The sequence below is a fragment of the Schistocerca americana genome, chromosome 5, assembly GCF_021461395.2.
Source record: "Schistocerca americana isolate TAMUIC-IGC-003095 chromosome 5, iqSchAmer2.1, whole genome shotgun sequence".
Classification (NCBI taxonomy): domain Eukaryota; kingdom Metazoa; phylum Arthropoda; class Insecta; order Orthoptera; family Acrididae; genus Schistocerca; species Schistocerca americana.
In genome coordinates, this window is record NC_060123.1 from 151800665 (window position 1) to 151817268 (window position 16604).

The following is a 16604-nucleotide window of genomic DNA, read 5'->3' on the forward strand; positions in this document are numbered from 1 at the left end:
ATGTGGTGCTACAGAAGAATGCTGAAGATTAGATGGGTAGATCACATAACTAATGAGGAAGTATTGAATAGGATTGGGGAGAAGAGAAGTTTGTGGCACAACTTGACCAGAAGAAGGGATCGGTTGGTAGGACATGTTCTGAGGCATCAAGGGATCACCAATTTAGTATTGGAGGGCAGCGTGGAGGGTAAAAATCGTAGAGGGAGACCAAGAGATGAATACACTAAGCAGATTCAGAAGGATGTAGGTTGCAATAGGTACTGGGAGATGAAGGAGCTTGCACAGGATAGAGTAGCATGGAGAGCTGCATCAAACCAGTCTCAGGACTGAAGACCACAACAACAAACAACGGGTGACTGAAATTCGGTAGTAGGAAAAGGGAGAGAAGGAAAGTAGTAGGCGAATATGGATTGGGGGAAGAAATGAAAGAGGAAGCCGCCTGATAGAATTTTGCACAGAGCACAACTTAATCATAGCTAACACTTGGTTCAAGAATCATGAAAGAAGGTTGTATACATGGAAGAAGCCTGGAGATACTGACAGGTTTCAAATAGATTATATAATGGTAAGACAGAGATTTAGGAACCAGGTTTTAAATTGTAAGACATTTCCAGGAGCAGATGTGGACTCTGACCACAATCTGTTAGTTATGAACTGTAGATTAAAACTGAAGAAACTGCAAAAAGGTGGGAATTTAAGGAGATGGGACCTGGATAAACTGACTAAACCAGAGGTTGTACAGAGTTTCAAGGAGAGCATAAGGGAACAATTGACAGGAATGGGGAAAAGAAATACAGTAGAAGAACAATGGGTAGCTTTGTGGGATGAAGTAGTGAAGGCAGCAGAGGATCAAGTAGGTAAAATGACGAGGCTAGTAGAAATCCTTGGGTAACAGAAGAAATATTGAACTTAAATAGTGAAAGGAAAAAATATAAAAATGCAGTAAATGAAGCAGGCGAAAAGGAACACAAACGTCTCAAAAATGAGATCGACAGGAGGTGCAAAATGGGTAAGCAGGGATGGCTAGAGGACAAATTTAATGATGTAGAGGCTTATCTCACTAGGGGTTAGATAGATACTGCCTACAGGAAAATTAAAGAGACATTTGAAGCAAAGAGAACCACTTGTATGAATATCAAGAGCTGAGATGAAACCCCGTTCAAAGCAAAGAAGGGAAAGCAGAAAGATGGAAGGAGTATATAGAGGGTCTATACAAGAGCGATGTACTTGAGGACAATATTATGGAAATGGAAGAGGATGTAGATGAAGATGAAATGGGAGATTCGATACTGCGTGACGAGTTTGACAAAGCACTGAAAGATCTGAGTCGAAACAAGGCCCCAGGAGTAGACAACATTCCATTAGAACTACTGACAGCCTTGGGAGAGCCAGTCCTGACAAAACTCTACCATCTGGTGAGCAATATATATGAGACAGGCGAAATACCCTCAGATTTCAAGAAGAATATAATAATTCCAATCCCAAAGAAATCAGGTGTTGACAGATGCGAAAATTACCGAACTATCAGTTTAATAAGTCATGGCTGCAAAATACTAACGCGAATTCTTTACAGACGAATGGAAAAATTAGTAGAAACCGACCTCGGGGCAGGTCAGTTTGGATTCCGTAGAAATATTGGAAACCGTGAGGCAATACTGACCCTACGACTTATTTTAGAAGCTAGATTAGGGAAAGGCAAACCTACGTTTCTAGCAGTTGTAGACTTAGAGAAAGCTTTTGACAACGTTGATTGGCATTCTTTCAATTTCTGAAGGAGGCAGGGGTAAAATACAGGGAGCGAAAGGCTCTTTACAATTTGTACAAAAAGCAGATGGCAGTTACGAGTCGAGGAACACGAAAGGGAAGCAGTGGTTGGTAAGGGAGCGAGACAGGGTTGTAGCCTCTCCCCGATGTTATTCAATCTGTATATTGAGCAAGCAGTAAAGGAAACAAAAGAAAAATTCGGTGTAGGTATTGAAATTCATGGAGAAGAAATAAAAACTTTGAGGTTCGCCGATGACATTGTAATTCTGTCAGAGACAACAAAGGACTAGGAAGAGCAGTTGAACGGAATGGAAAGTGTCTTGAAAGGAGGATATAAGATGAACATCAACAAAAGCAAAACGACGATAATGGAATGTGGTCGAATTAAGTTGGGTGATGCTGAGAGAATTAGATTAGGAAATGAGACATTTAAAGTAGTGAAGGACTTTTGCTATTTGGGGAGTAAAATAACTGATGATGGTCGAATTAGAGAGGATATAAAATGTAGACTGGCAATGGCAAGGAAAGCGTTTCTGAAGAAGAGAAATTTGTTAACATCGAGTATAGATTTAAGTGTCAGGATGTCGTTTCTGAAAGTATTTGTATGGAGTGTAGCCATGTATGGAAGTGAAACATGGACGATAGATATTTTGGAAAAGAAGAGAATGGAAGCTTTCGAAATGTGGTGCTACAGAAGAATGCTGAAGAGTAGATGGGTAGATCACATAACTAATGAGGAGGTATTGAATAGAATTTGGGAGAAGAGAAGTTTGTGGCACAACTTGAGTAGAAGAAGGGATCGGTTGGTAGGACATGCTCTGAGGCATCAAGGGATCACCAATTTAGTATTGGAGGGCAGCGTAGAAGGTAAAATCGTAGATGGAGACCAAGAGATGAATACACTAAGCAGATTCAGAAGGATGTAGGCTGCAGTAGTTACTGGGAGATGAAGAAGCTTGCACAGGATAGAGTAGCATGGAGAGCTGCATCAAACCAGTCTCAGGACTGAAGACCACAACAACAACAACAAGGCACACCAAATTGTTCACCGAATGGATCGACCACGACAGGTCACACCAGATGCCTTTATCGTCAACCTGAAGCAGAGAATTTCCTTGTTCAGTTCCCTTCCATTTATGTGTTTTTTTCCTATTCTTACAAGAACCGTTTGATTTGTTTTTAAGCTTTCCACCCAAAAGTTTATTTTTTTAAAGTGTTTTAAGTTAAAACTGACAATTTGTAGCAAATGGAATTGTAAGTTCTAATAATGACGCTTCAACAGTGTGACACACCGATTGTGGATGAGTTTACTATGTAAATGGAGGAGTGTCACATGTTGTCAAGTTGTACTCTCAGCAGTTCGACACACGAAAGAAACTCCTCATTCCCTCCTGTAAGAGACTGAGTGTTTAAAAAGACGGAATTCGAAGGAAGGTGTGTATTTACGTTGAGGAAAATGCTCAGGCTTCCGCGTGACATAATAAGGGACTGACGTCTAAAAAACCTCAAAAAAGTGTCACAAAGTTGGTGAGTTCCACGGTACCCGTGAAGAGACTGAGACAGGAAGTTATTACGATTGGCGTTACCATTAAGACGTAATCAACAACTAAAGTTAACAATGTCGTATGATCAATAACAAATTGTTCCGTGGCGTATGTGATGTTTGAACTAAGGCCCATATTCGGAGATACTCCTCTATCAGTGTGTGAGTGGAGGAGAGTCTACGTAGGTGCTACAACAACCGTGGCATCTGCAGACATTAAGATTTTTATCAGCCTCTTCGATGAGACCAAAGATAATCGTAGAATACCGTGAAACCGTTGTAGGTCTACGAAAAAGATGCTATTGGTCTCCGGTCACTCAGGATTTAGTGACAATAAACAAGCTGACTTACCGACCGTAGAAGGGGCCACGACCCATCTTTTCGAACATTCCTATACATCGCTGAAGCCATGATAAAACCTAAACCACATAGCTGAATTAGAAGTCAGCACGTACAATATTGGACTAAGATCCACAAACAGAAATATGACAAGCTAATGAAGCCGAAACCATGTTGAAAGAGAAATTCTTTAAAGTCTAATGACTGGTCACGGAAACCTGCAAATGATGGGTATAGAGAAAAACGCCCCTAAGTGTAGACTATATGGTGAGAGGGATGGAACAGCACCACATTTAATCTTCCAGTTCGAAGGACAGGAAGCCAAGCAATGAGGACATTGGTGCTAAGCCCACTGTTATTTTGTTTCCCTGATTAAATCAAATCAAATCAAAATCAAGTCCAATTGGTTTAATGGTTCAAATGGCTCTGAGCACTATGGGACTCAACTTCTGAGGTCATCAGTCCCCTAGAACTTAGAACTACTTAAACCTAACTAACCTAAGGACATCACACACATCCATGCCCGAGGCAGGATTCGAACCTGCGACCGTAGCGGTCGCGCGGTTCCAGACTGTAGCGCCTAGAACCGCTCGGCCACACTGGCCGGCAGTTGGTTTAATGGTACATATTTGAATTAAGATGAACAAAGAAGGAAAGAGTCGCATGGCTTAGTTGCCTGGGAGACCCCAACGTGCAGCTTCAGTCGCCTAATAGGAAAGGGTCTTCGTCTCCATGCTCAATGGTCACATTCCCTCGCGGTGCGTGAGAGCTGTGTCTGAAGTATATCTATTCATTGCAGGTGACTGTTGGTAGTGAGTACAGAGTGCTACCGTGTTTGAATTGTACGACGCTGAGAGAAGGGAGAGGGTGAAAACTGGAGCCGGCACATAACCCACTCCTCGCAAATAGTGGGTCAACGAGGCTAAGAGTCGCATCCGACGTATAGAACACCATCAACAGACTGTGACACTCCATAAGACACTGTGGAGAGGGCTGGCATTTAATCTATCACATTGGTTTTGATTCGAATTGGCTGTTTCCGAGAGAAGCACATTCGTTAACGACCGAGACTACACGGATGGATGTTAACACGACCAATAAAGCAGCTTCTGTACAAATCACTTAGGAATAAGCCCAGTACCAGAGACCATAGTTCAAAAATGGTTCGAATGGCTCTGAGCACTATGGGACTTAGCACCTGACGTCATCAGTCCCCTAGAACTTAGACTACTTAAACCTAACTAATCTAAGAACATCACACACATCCATGCCCGAGGCAGGATTCGAACCTGCGTTCGTAGCAGCGGCATGGTTCCCCACTGAAGCTCCTAGAACCGCTCGGTCACAGCGGCCGGCCAGAGCCCATAGTGAAAGTGTATTGTACTCGTAATCACAGCGTATAATGTGTGTGTATGTCGGGTCTAACTACACATAAAAAAATCGATTGCCATAAACTCGCTTCCGATTCTCTTTTTTGAAACATAGGACGGGAGGGGCGTGGAAGGTTACGAATCACTGAAAATGATTGTACTGTGTTGCCACTCCCAAGCAACCATTTATAACCATTGCTTAACAATAAACGGATCTTCTTTTATTTATGCAAAACTTATATATGATGGTTTTACATCTTGTAACTTATTTTAATCTAGTATGTGTTAGGTATCTATTTTAAGCATGTATGTTACATTTTGTTTAGTTTTTAATGATTTACATGAATATTAATTGTATTGTGGTGAAAGAGAGGACGCGTTTTCATGCGTAACACATAAACAAGAGCTGAATTTCGTTCTTTCTAAAGAGTTAAGGAAACTGTACACACTTGGTGTTTCTATCTGAACCTCTTGTACCAAACGGCAACGCACTTTTAGGTCATATGCCCAAAGAAACTCAAGAAATAAGTCCACATGAAAACCGCTAAATAAGCAAAATTTAAGCCAGATACCACTATCAGGAGGTGACCTCAAACCCTTTAGTGGCAATGACAGCTTATTAATAACGTAAGGTCTGACTTAGCAAACCGTTCTCATTTCCTTTGAAGTCATGTACGTTATAGTCTTCAAACACACGACGAAGAGCATTAAATTACAAAGTAATGTGTTATTCCTGTCAGGCTCTCGAGCTTAAGGCTTTTTTTAAATTTCAGTTAGTATGTTAGGTGTGTCAAGTTCGCAACTGACCAGTTGTAATAAATGATGTGAGAAGGTATCAAATTAAGTGTCGTGTCGATGTTGTTGCTGGTAGTTGACAAGGAAGAAGGGAGACATAAAATCTGCTGCCAACAAACAGCTACCTGTACTTTACCCCAACCAGAGAGTTAATCGCGACCAATGCAGAATAGTTAACCACCGTGATGCACGTATCTCTCCCCTCTTCCATCTATCTTAACAAATTCATAACAAAGCGAGCAGTTCTAGTTTGAATCTCCTCCATCTTTTCCATTAATCCACCATAATAAGTACCCCAGATATGCAATAGTGTAAAAAAAGAAGAAAAAAGGGCGCCGTTATTTAGGCCTACTGCAATTTGTTTGCTGCTGGTTGTTCTAAGTCGTACGTGGAAAACACCAACTCTGAGACAAAATGAATGTAAAAAATATATGTTCAACGTTAACAGGAGTGGTGGAACATAGTAATATGTCTTAGAGCAGTGACCTATTCGAAACAATATTTCCTATATCATATGTTTCCACATATTTGTCGGCTGTGACAAGAAGTAGTGGTAAAAGTACTACAGCTGCCTCTATACATCAGTATTCCGTAAGAGTGCCTAGTATTTCACGTTCCTCCGCGAATAATTGTGGAGAGTCGGAAGCAACATTGATTCTGTTTGGAGAGCGTTCAGATGCAGGCGGGCCTGAGGCTAAATTTACTAAGTCACGTGAACATAGACAAACCTGTACGACATTCCACATTTGGCGATTTTGAGTCATAGCTGTATTAGGATCTCACTATTGCGGACCCGCTGGTCGCCTCGTGGTACTTGTTGAGTCTTGCAAACTCCTTCGAACAACCCATAACGACATCACTCTGGAAAATAAGAGACAATTTGCTTCGAAATAGGTGGCGTGTTGTTCCACGATTCAGAATAAGCGACTGTAGACACAATGATTCGCTTGTTCGTGGTGTGGTATATAGTGGAGATACGGACAGCGCGGAAAATTCCCGGTATCACAGCATATACTTGTTGTAATGACCAGATGATATGATTCCTCAGATCGTGTATTGGCTCTGTTTACTCCTATTATCTTCCACGACAACGCATATTCAGTCGTCTCCGATGCCTACTACGCACGTAACTGTTAGGCTAACAGATTATTAACGTTTCAGGAAAGTGCGTACATCCTCAGATTTCTCAGTCAGGTTCGAAACATCCATGTAAAAGAAGTGAAGGCATAGAAAATGCGTACGTTAAATAATTGGTTTCACTATTCTCTTTTTTCTGAATTCTAAAGAGGTAATCTTGCCTTTCGTGGATGCCTTCTCGATGCCTCACGGAATGTAAAGACACGCCATAGATTAACTATAGCATACCCTGCATGATTTGACCTTTCTCGCGTCTCGAGTATTTATGCAGATGTATACAATTAGGAACCTTCGTCATACTTCGCATTGGTGACTTATCCGTATTGTAAATTATCATCTATACTACATTTTCTCCTTAACTTGATATTCACTATCGAGAGTAACTTGACATTCCCTAAAATATCTTCCTCAGTTTCGCTATAATGTCAACACTGTTATTTATATGATCTCTCTCTCTCTCTCTCACCCCCCCCTCTCTCATCATAACAATTATAGTTATATTAACCACAATCGCACTTTATTATTACATACGAATTAGATTTTCTGCACTAATTATATCATGCACTGAAAATTCATGATCAATAAAAATAAAGTAGCAAAAATCAAGATTTATTTTTCCTATAACTGATATGATTTCAACTATAGGATTAACTTCAACATCTCTCTCACTCTCTCTCTCTCTCTCTCTCTCTCTCTCTGTGTGTGTGTGTGTGTGTGTGTGTGTGTGTGTGTGTGTGTGTGTATGTGTGTGTGTGAGAGAGAGAGAGAGAGGGAGAGAGTATGTGTGTTTTTTTGTGTAGAAATCTAACATCGGCTGATAATGCTCTTTGGTTAAGAGGGTAAGGAATGAAACGAAATTAGAAATGATTTCTTTCAATGTCATAACTTTTGTCCAACTGTACAATTTTCCATCCTACACATTTCAGTACCAAATTGTTTATTGTTTTTGAATTTGTTGACATCAGTAGAGCCGTGGCGTTGTGTCGTCACAACGTTTCGGCGAGTTTCCTATTCAGCATCTTCAGGCAACGTCTTCGCCTAAAGATAACAAATAGGACACTACGAAATGTTGAGACAACTCGACACTACGACATGGCTGATGAAAGTGATAGTTCCACACGAAAAGCACTCTACTTCGCTTATTTTCATTCACCAATGACCTATGATATTATATTTTGGGACAACCCTTCCCATTCCGAAAGAGCATTTTTGGCTTAGAAACGGCGGGTTCGAGCAACAAGTGGTGTAGATTCACGAACCTCTTGTCAACCCCTGTTCATTAGTCTGGGTATTTTGACATTGGCCTCCCAGTATATATATTTTTAATGTCGTTTCTTGTTAACAATATCAGCTTTCACTCAGTTAATGCTGGACAGAAATCCAGTCTACATTCGGATTGCACTTCCTTGACTCTTGTGCAGAAAGGCATGCAGTATTCTGCTGCAACCCTTTTCAATAAGCTTCCACAAGAATTCAAAAATCTTAGCAGTAATCCACGAGCTTTCAAATCCAAACTGAAGAGTTTCCTCTTGGGTCACTCCTATTCCGTCGAGGAGTTCCTTGAAAATTTAAGCTAATTCTTGTGTTAGATGGTTGACTGTGTTTATATAAACTTACGGCTTGTCGTCTTTTTAGGATTCATAGACGTTTTATTTCATCTGTTACTACTTTTCCGTTGTAATTCCATGTACACGTACCATGACCATGGAGATTTGCTACTCAGTTTGGCCCTACTGAAATAAAAGTGTAAAATGAAAATAAATAAAATGGACTTTTGATGAAGAACGTCTTATTCACACATGCTAATAGAGAAGTTCACTAACATCATGTTTGTAAGAGACGTTTGAAATTCTACAGTCACGTTTACAGAACGGGCGAATATACAGGCTGCCCCAGGAAGAATGGTCAGTTTTCAGGGATGCTGCAGGAACGACATTCGAAGTAAAGAAGTCTAGCAAACATGGACTCTAAAATGCATATCTTAAGATCTATGTGCACTGGCTGATGTTCGCTATTGTCAAACACATCTCTTCCATTGGACAAGTGCTTACAGCTCTTAAGGTATGCATTTTAGCGTCCATTTTTACTAGACTTTTGCTTAGAATAATCGTTGCCGTCATATCCCTATACACTGACCACTTCTCCTGGTATTTCCTGTAGTTTTACGCACTGTAACTGAAATGAAATCCAAATCAACTAGTTGGAAGACTTTAGGGACGATTTAAAAGATAAGGTAAATCACAACACGTCGTCCAGGCTTTGGAACACCAATAATGTAGCACAAGTTAACCGAGAAGTGTAAAAACAAGCCCGCATCTCGTGGTCGTGCGGTAGCGTTCTCGCTTCCCACGCCCGGGTTCCCGGGTTAGGTTCCCGGCGGGGTCAGGGATTTTCTCTGCCTCGTGATGGCTGGGTGTTGTGTGCTGTCCTTAGGTTAGTTAGGTTTAAGTAGTTCTAAGTTCTAGGGGACTTATGACCACAGCAGTTGAGTCCCATAGTGCTCAGAGCCATTTGAACCATTTTGTAAAAACAAGGTCAAGGAACGGTCAGAAGAACGGAAGAAAAGATGAAATGAATTCACTGACAAATTTTGTGGGAGGAGCAGAAGGGAAAGACCATCCCCTTATATGGATAAAACAAAGAAGAAAGAAAGAAGAAGTCGCAACTAGGATTGCGGCATCAGAGGTGCACGTACCACACTAAAATTTATTTTCTTTTCAACATACTCCTCTTGTAAGCCTAACAATTATCCCATCGCTCGATAACGGGTTAAAAACCTGCAGCATAGAATTCTTCTGGCAGCGTTCTCATCTAACGAGTGACTCTCGGTTGTTACAAGTTTATTTGGTTCCTTAAATTCCTGCAACCCACAAGACCGATATGTCATGAGTGTAGCGAAATACCCCTAGATGGGAAACTGTGCCATCATGAGATAATAGGCGCGGTCAGGAGGCTCGTTGTTTGTGATTTTCTTTCTTGTCCTTTGCTAAATTCCTGTATCCACCTGAACAAAAAGTTCCTTCAAATACTGTAATAGCTATATAAGGAAAGAATTTCGCTTGGACGGGATCTGCGGACAGTTCCTTGGCTCACAAACATCGCGTTGTTCCAGGCTGGTACACACTCATGGCACTCCGGCTATATTGGTCTGACTGCAGATCACTAAGCATTGGCTGCGGAATGCTGTGTATCGGCGACCTTTCACGCGACATGTGCTGACATCTTCTAGATATGTAGAGGAGCGAAATTTAGAAGGATATGCCGCCTTATGGCGTTTGCCACTTATTTATTCATTCGCCATCTTGTAATATTCTCGACTGCCGATGTGTCGACAAGGACTAAGGTTGGTATGGAGCCGTCATGCTTGGATATCTACGCACTTAGCCGCAGGTGTCACACGAAGATAAGATACAAAAAGCGGTGAGAAATGAGAGCAGAGAGAGACGTCACCGGGTCAGGTGGCTAGCGATGCGGGACGAAGCGTTCTCTGGGTCAGTGTACCGCCCCGCTGTGGGTTTGCGTGACGTGTCGTGGCTGGGGGGAGGGCACATCTCGCCGTCGCCATTGTAATCGCGGACCGCGAACTGGAAAGTCCCCAGCTACACGACATTGGCCGGCTCTCGCTGCCGGGTCGATATGGCTCTGTTTCACAGACTATCCCCTCCCCGTGGAAAGGACAGGCAGGTCACCCTCTCCACTGACAACGCGGCTTGTATGCTGACGTTATGTGCACGATTTTAAAACCTCCTCATACAAATACCGTTGTAGCATTATTCACTGTACTCGAAGGGAAAATAAAAAGTACACTCAGTTGCAAGAAATCTAAGACAACCGTTATTTTCTTTGTTTTAGTGTGTCCTTCTTGTTATAACGAGTGTGTTATTTGTATTTGTCATCGTTCTAAGCGTTCGTTCAGTTTCCAGTACTGAATTACGAGTGACACTAAACCTCTCTATTGTCTTCTAGCATGTTAACTCTCTCAGCTCGTTGCATTGCCTTGCTCTGTGAAGAGCATGTGTGCGTGTAAACTGCGACATGTATAAAACCAGATTTATGGGCAGGGGGGGGGGGGGGGGGGTCGGGGCGGAGGAATAGATCTTCTTTCTATCTCTTTCCATCTCACCATTTCTCTTCTATCATAAACTATTTATGATCCCTTGCTAGCTCCAAAAACCATTAAGCATTTTGTTGTTCCTGCAGTTTTTATAATGTCGTCTACCCAACATCCATTAGTGCATTTTGGAATACGGCAAATAACTCCACGCCCTACCGTTAGCCTGGCTACATATTCTGCCCACCACCAATTCAGTTTAATTAGTCGTAATTAGGTTTTTCAGTTAAGTGTTTTATCTCATACTAACTTTATTCCTGTCCATACTGGTCAGTGTCAACATCTACGTTTCCGCTGCACATTGAGTAATTCTCGGTTATCCATTAGTTTTTGCAATATACTGTTTTCCTTTTTATCCGGAATGCGATGTTTGTTATTTTTTCATATAAGTGCCAAGTGTTTCCCAAATATTCTGGAGCAAACCACTGACCATACTATCCGGTATCAAACTTGAAAACAAAAATATCTACATCTACATCTACATTTATACTCCGCAAGCCACCCAATGGTGTGTGGCGGAGGGCACTTTACGTGCAACAGTCATTACCTCGGTTTCTTGTTCCAGTCGCGTATGGTTCGCAGGAAGAACGACTGCCGGAAAGCCTCCGTGCGCGCTCGAATCTCTCTAATTTTACACTCGTGATCTTCTCGGGAAGTATAAGTAGGGGGAAGCAATATATTCGATACTTCATCCAGAAACGCACCCTCTCGAAACCTGGACAGCAAGCTACACCGCGATGCAGAGCGCCTTTCTTGCAGTCTGCCACTTGAGTTCGCTTAACATCTCCGTAACGCTATCACGCTTACCAAATAACCCCGTGACGAAACGCGCCGCTCTTCTTTGGATCTTCTCTATCTCCTCCGTCAACCCTACCTGGTACGGATCCCACACTGATGAGCGATACTCAAGTATTCCAGTATTCCAGGGGAATATATTATTCGTTTTGTAAATAAAAACCGCCTTTTCTTGCTGCAGCATCTTTCATTTCTTCCAGACGCGTTTCGTCTTTTATTTTAAGGCATCGTCAGAGGAATCTAGACCGATACATTTTTGTTTGGATGTACGGTGTTTGCAGCTTATAAAACAGTTCACGTCTTGCTTTTACGTAAATAAGTAAATGCTTACAGTTATTTGCGTTTTTGGTTGGCGTCAGCGTTTCCTCTCATCTGATCACATGTCAGAGGTCGCTGTATAACTTCACTTACGAAATGTCGCACGATCTACCGTTTGCAAGAAGATATTCACATCTGATTCTATATCTATAGCCTACAAACCACTGTGAAGTGCATGGCCGAGAGTCATTTACATTCTATCACTTACTAGGGCATCTTCCCGTTCCATACGAATGTGGAACACAGGAAGCGTGACTGCTTAATCGTCTCTGTGCATGCTGTAATCAGTTTATACTGAGGTGACGAGAGTCATGGGTTAGCGATATGCACGTATACAGATGGCGGTAGTATCTCATACGCAAGATTTAAAGGTGGAGCTGTCATTTGTACTTAAGTGATTCATGTGAAAAAGTTTCCGACGTGATTATGGCAGGCACGACGGGAAATGACAGACTTTGAATGTGAAATGGTAGCTCGAGCTAGATGTAAAGGACATTCCATTCCTGAAATCGTTAGAGAATTCAGTATTCGAAGATCCACAGTGTTAAGAGTGTGTCGCCGGCCGGTGTGGTCGAGCGGTTCTAGGTGCTTCAGTGTGGAACCGTGCGACCGCTACGGTCGCAGGTTCGAATCCTGCCTCGGGCATGGATGTGTGTGATGTCCTTAGGTTAGTTAGGTTTAAGTAGTTCTAAATTCTAGGGGACTGATGACCTCAGATGTTAAGTCCCATAGTGCTCAGAGCCATTTGAACCAAGAGTGTGTCGAGAATACAAAATTTCAGTCATTACCTGTCACCACGGACAACGCAGTGGCCCATTGCCTTCACTCAATCACCGACAGCAGCGACGTTTGTGTAGAATTGTCAGTGCTAACATACAAGCAACACAGCGTGAAATAACCACAGAAATGAATGTGGGACGTAAGACGAACGTAACCATTAGGACAGTGCTGTGAAATTTGGCGTTTATGGGCTATGGAAGACGACGGTGGACGGACAGAAGTACATCGCCTGCAGTGCTTCTCCTGGTATCGTGACCATATCGGTTGGACCATAGACGACTGCTAAACCGTGGCCTGGTCAGATGAATCCCAACCCAGTTTCGGTTGGTAAGAGCTGATGGTAGGATTCGTCTGTGGCGCAGAGCCACGAAGCCGTGGAACTAAGTTGCCCACAAGGCGCTGTGCAAGCTGGTGGTGTCTCCGTAATGGCGTAGGCTGTGTTTACATGGAATGGACTGGGTCCTGGCTCTCTTCGACTACACGTAGACCATTTGCAGCCATTCATGCACTTCATGTTCCTCCCAAACTGTGGAATTTTTATGGATGGCAATGCGCCATGTCACTGAGCCACAACTGTTCTCGACTGGGATGAAGTACATTCTGAACAAATCGAGCGAATGATTTGGCCACCCAGATCGTCCGACATAAATCCCACCGAGCATTTCTGGGACAGAATCAAGTGGTCAGTTCGTATACCCCAAATCATCCAATGGCAACACCTTCGCAATTATGGACGGCTATAGAGACAGCATGGCTCAACATTTCTGCAGGTGACTTCCAATGACTTGTTGAGTCCATGCCACGTCCAGTTACACTACGCCGGGAAAAACGATATTACGAGGTATCGCATTACTCTTGTCACTTCAGAGTAATCTAAGATTAGTATACTCCTCACTTTACGCTGACACTGTATACAAACATCTAGCAGGTATTTCGGCATCACCAAGACACTCTCCTACGGGTCATACGTAGTACTGTTCTTTGTATAAGTTAAATATCCCATGGTAGTCCTACTTGGTATGGACACCACGCACTTGAGCAATATTCTAGGATGAACTGAACGCGTATTTTGTAACAAGTCTCCTCTCTAGAAGATCTCTTCGGGTTTGGTGCCGGATCAACTCGATTCGATATTTCGGCGACCCAACTGTGCGCCATCTTCAGGAGAATGCTGTTTCTGCTGATGAGTCCCGCTGCGAACAGTTCTCAGAGGGACTCATCAACAGAAACAGCATTCTCCTTAAAATGGCGCACAGTTGGATCGCCGAAATATCGAATCGAGTTGATTTTAGGATCCAGCAGCAAACCCGAAGAAACTTTCAAGACTTACTACGCCGGGAAAGCCTGCGATGCCACAATCTTCTTTCTAGACTAGTTACGTTTTGAAACTTTCCTGGCAGATTAAAACTGTGTGCCGGACCGAGACTCGAACTCGGGACCTTTGCCTTTCGCGGGCAAGTGCTCTCTTGGTACAGCAATTTCCACGAAAGGCAAAGGCCCCGAGTTCGAGTCTCGGTCCGGCACACAGTTTTAATCTGCCAGGAAAGTTTCATATCAGCGCACACTCCGCTGCAGAATGAAAATCTCATTCTAGTTACATTTTCCCGTCTCCTACCAATGAATTAACATCTGGAACTTGTTTTACCTGCAGCGAAGCCTATGTGATTAGTACATTTCATATTCGCGCAAATTGTTACACTGAAATATTTGTATGAATTGAATGATTCCCAGTGTGACTCATTATTGTTGTTGTCGTACAATATTACGTTTTTCGTTTCGAGATGTGCACAATTTTATATTTATGAACATTCAAAGAAAGTCACACTACTTTCAAATCTTATCAAGACCTGACTAAATATTTGTGTAGCTTTTTTCAGACAGTACATCTTTATAGATAGATAGCTGCACCGAATACGAATGTCTGAGGTTACTGTTAATATAGTTTGCCAAGTCAATAATATACACGAAGAGCAAGAGTTCCAACGCTCTTCACTAAGGCGCCCCTGAAGTTCTCTCTACGACTGTTGATGACTCCACCCAAGATAAGATGCTGCACCCTCCGTACCAGGAAATATACAACTCATCCACAAATTTCGTTTCATGACCATTATGACTGTACTTTAATTAATAAGCATTGCTGAGGCACCAAGTAAGTGCTTTTAGATAGACAAGAAATACAGCATCGGTCTGATTGCCTTCGTCCATTGTTATCAGTATGTCTTGTAAGAGAAGTGCGAGGTGAATTTCGCGTAATCGGTGTTATAGGAAACCACGCTAGCTGACAAGGAAGATGTCATCTCTTCAAGATACCTCGTTAAAAATGAGCTCAAAGTATGTGCTAAGATTCTACAACAGGGATACTCTGGATCACCTTTGCTACCCTTATCTTAGACAGGTGTGAGCTGACTGTTGTGTCTAGACAATACAGCCTAGACACAATGAGAGGAAGCCGAAAGGCACGCGCTTAAACTCACGCAGGCTGGCGTGAGGTCTGAAACACGATACGTAATGAATGCTATAAAGAAAAGTACGTAGCTTCTGGAATACTTAACTTTAATCCACATTTGTAGAACATCGCTCTTGATCATACATTAATAGAATCTCAATATCAATTGAATACGGCGCCTTGCTAGGTCGTAGCAAATGTAGCTGAAGGCTATGCTAACTATCGTCTCGGCAAATGAAAGCGTATTTGTCAGTGAACCATTTCTTGCAAAGTCGGCTGTACAACTGGGGCGAGTGCTAGTACGTCTCTCTAGACCTGCCGTGTGGTGGCGCTCGGTCTGCTATCACTGACAGTGGCGACACGCGGGTCCGACGTATACTAATGGACCGCGGCCGATTTAAAGGCTACCACCTAGCAAGTGTGGTGTCTGACGGTGACACCACACTGACTATCTTCCAAAACTGGCCACTGTTATTTGTTCGAGTGTTTTTCGGTATATTATGAATAGAAGTGGAACTAACTCAGCTGCACTTTCTATGTAGTCTGATTGTGATTTCATCACGCGCTGCAGGTATATTGAGTCTGATCAAGTACGCCGCCCGCTGTGGTCGAGCGGTTCTAGGCGCTTCAGTCCGGAACCGCGCTGCTGCTACGGTCGCAGGTTCGAATCCTGCCTCGGGCATGGATGTGTATGATGTCCTTAGGTTAGTTAGGTTTACGTAGTTCCAAGCCTAGGAGACTGATGACCTCAGATGTTAAGTCCCATAGCGCTTAGAGCCAATTGAACCATTTGATCAAGTACGAAGTATACCAAACTGCAGGATGAAGTTAACGACCCAGAAAGACAATTGTTGTCTTGGTGGCTTAGCTGACTGGTAAAGACGTGGTGACTACTACGGAAGATCTGAAGTGGGGTCCGTTAGCACCAACGTCTGTATTTCTCAATATGCCTATATAAGATTATTTGGTACTGAACATGAATTAATTCAGTTATTGAACTTAACCATATGTCACTCTTTATGTATGATATGTGATGACATGGAAGAGCACAGAATGTAGTACAGTTACAAGAACTGTACTGTACTGTTGCGGTGAATACTGTAGTCGTTTGGTTTCTGTTAGTGCCGACCAATGTCCCAACACCGAAAAGTGTTGTGCTGACAATACAGCAGAAACTACAAATAATACACAAACTCGAAGAACGCA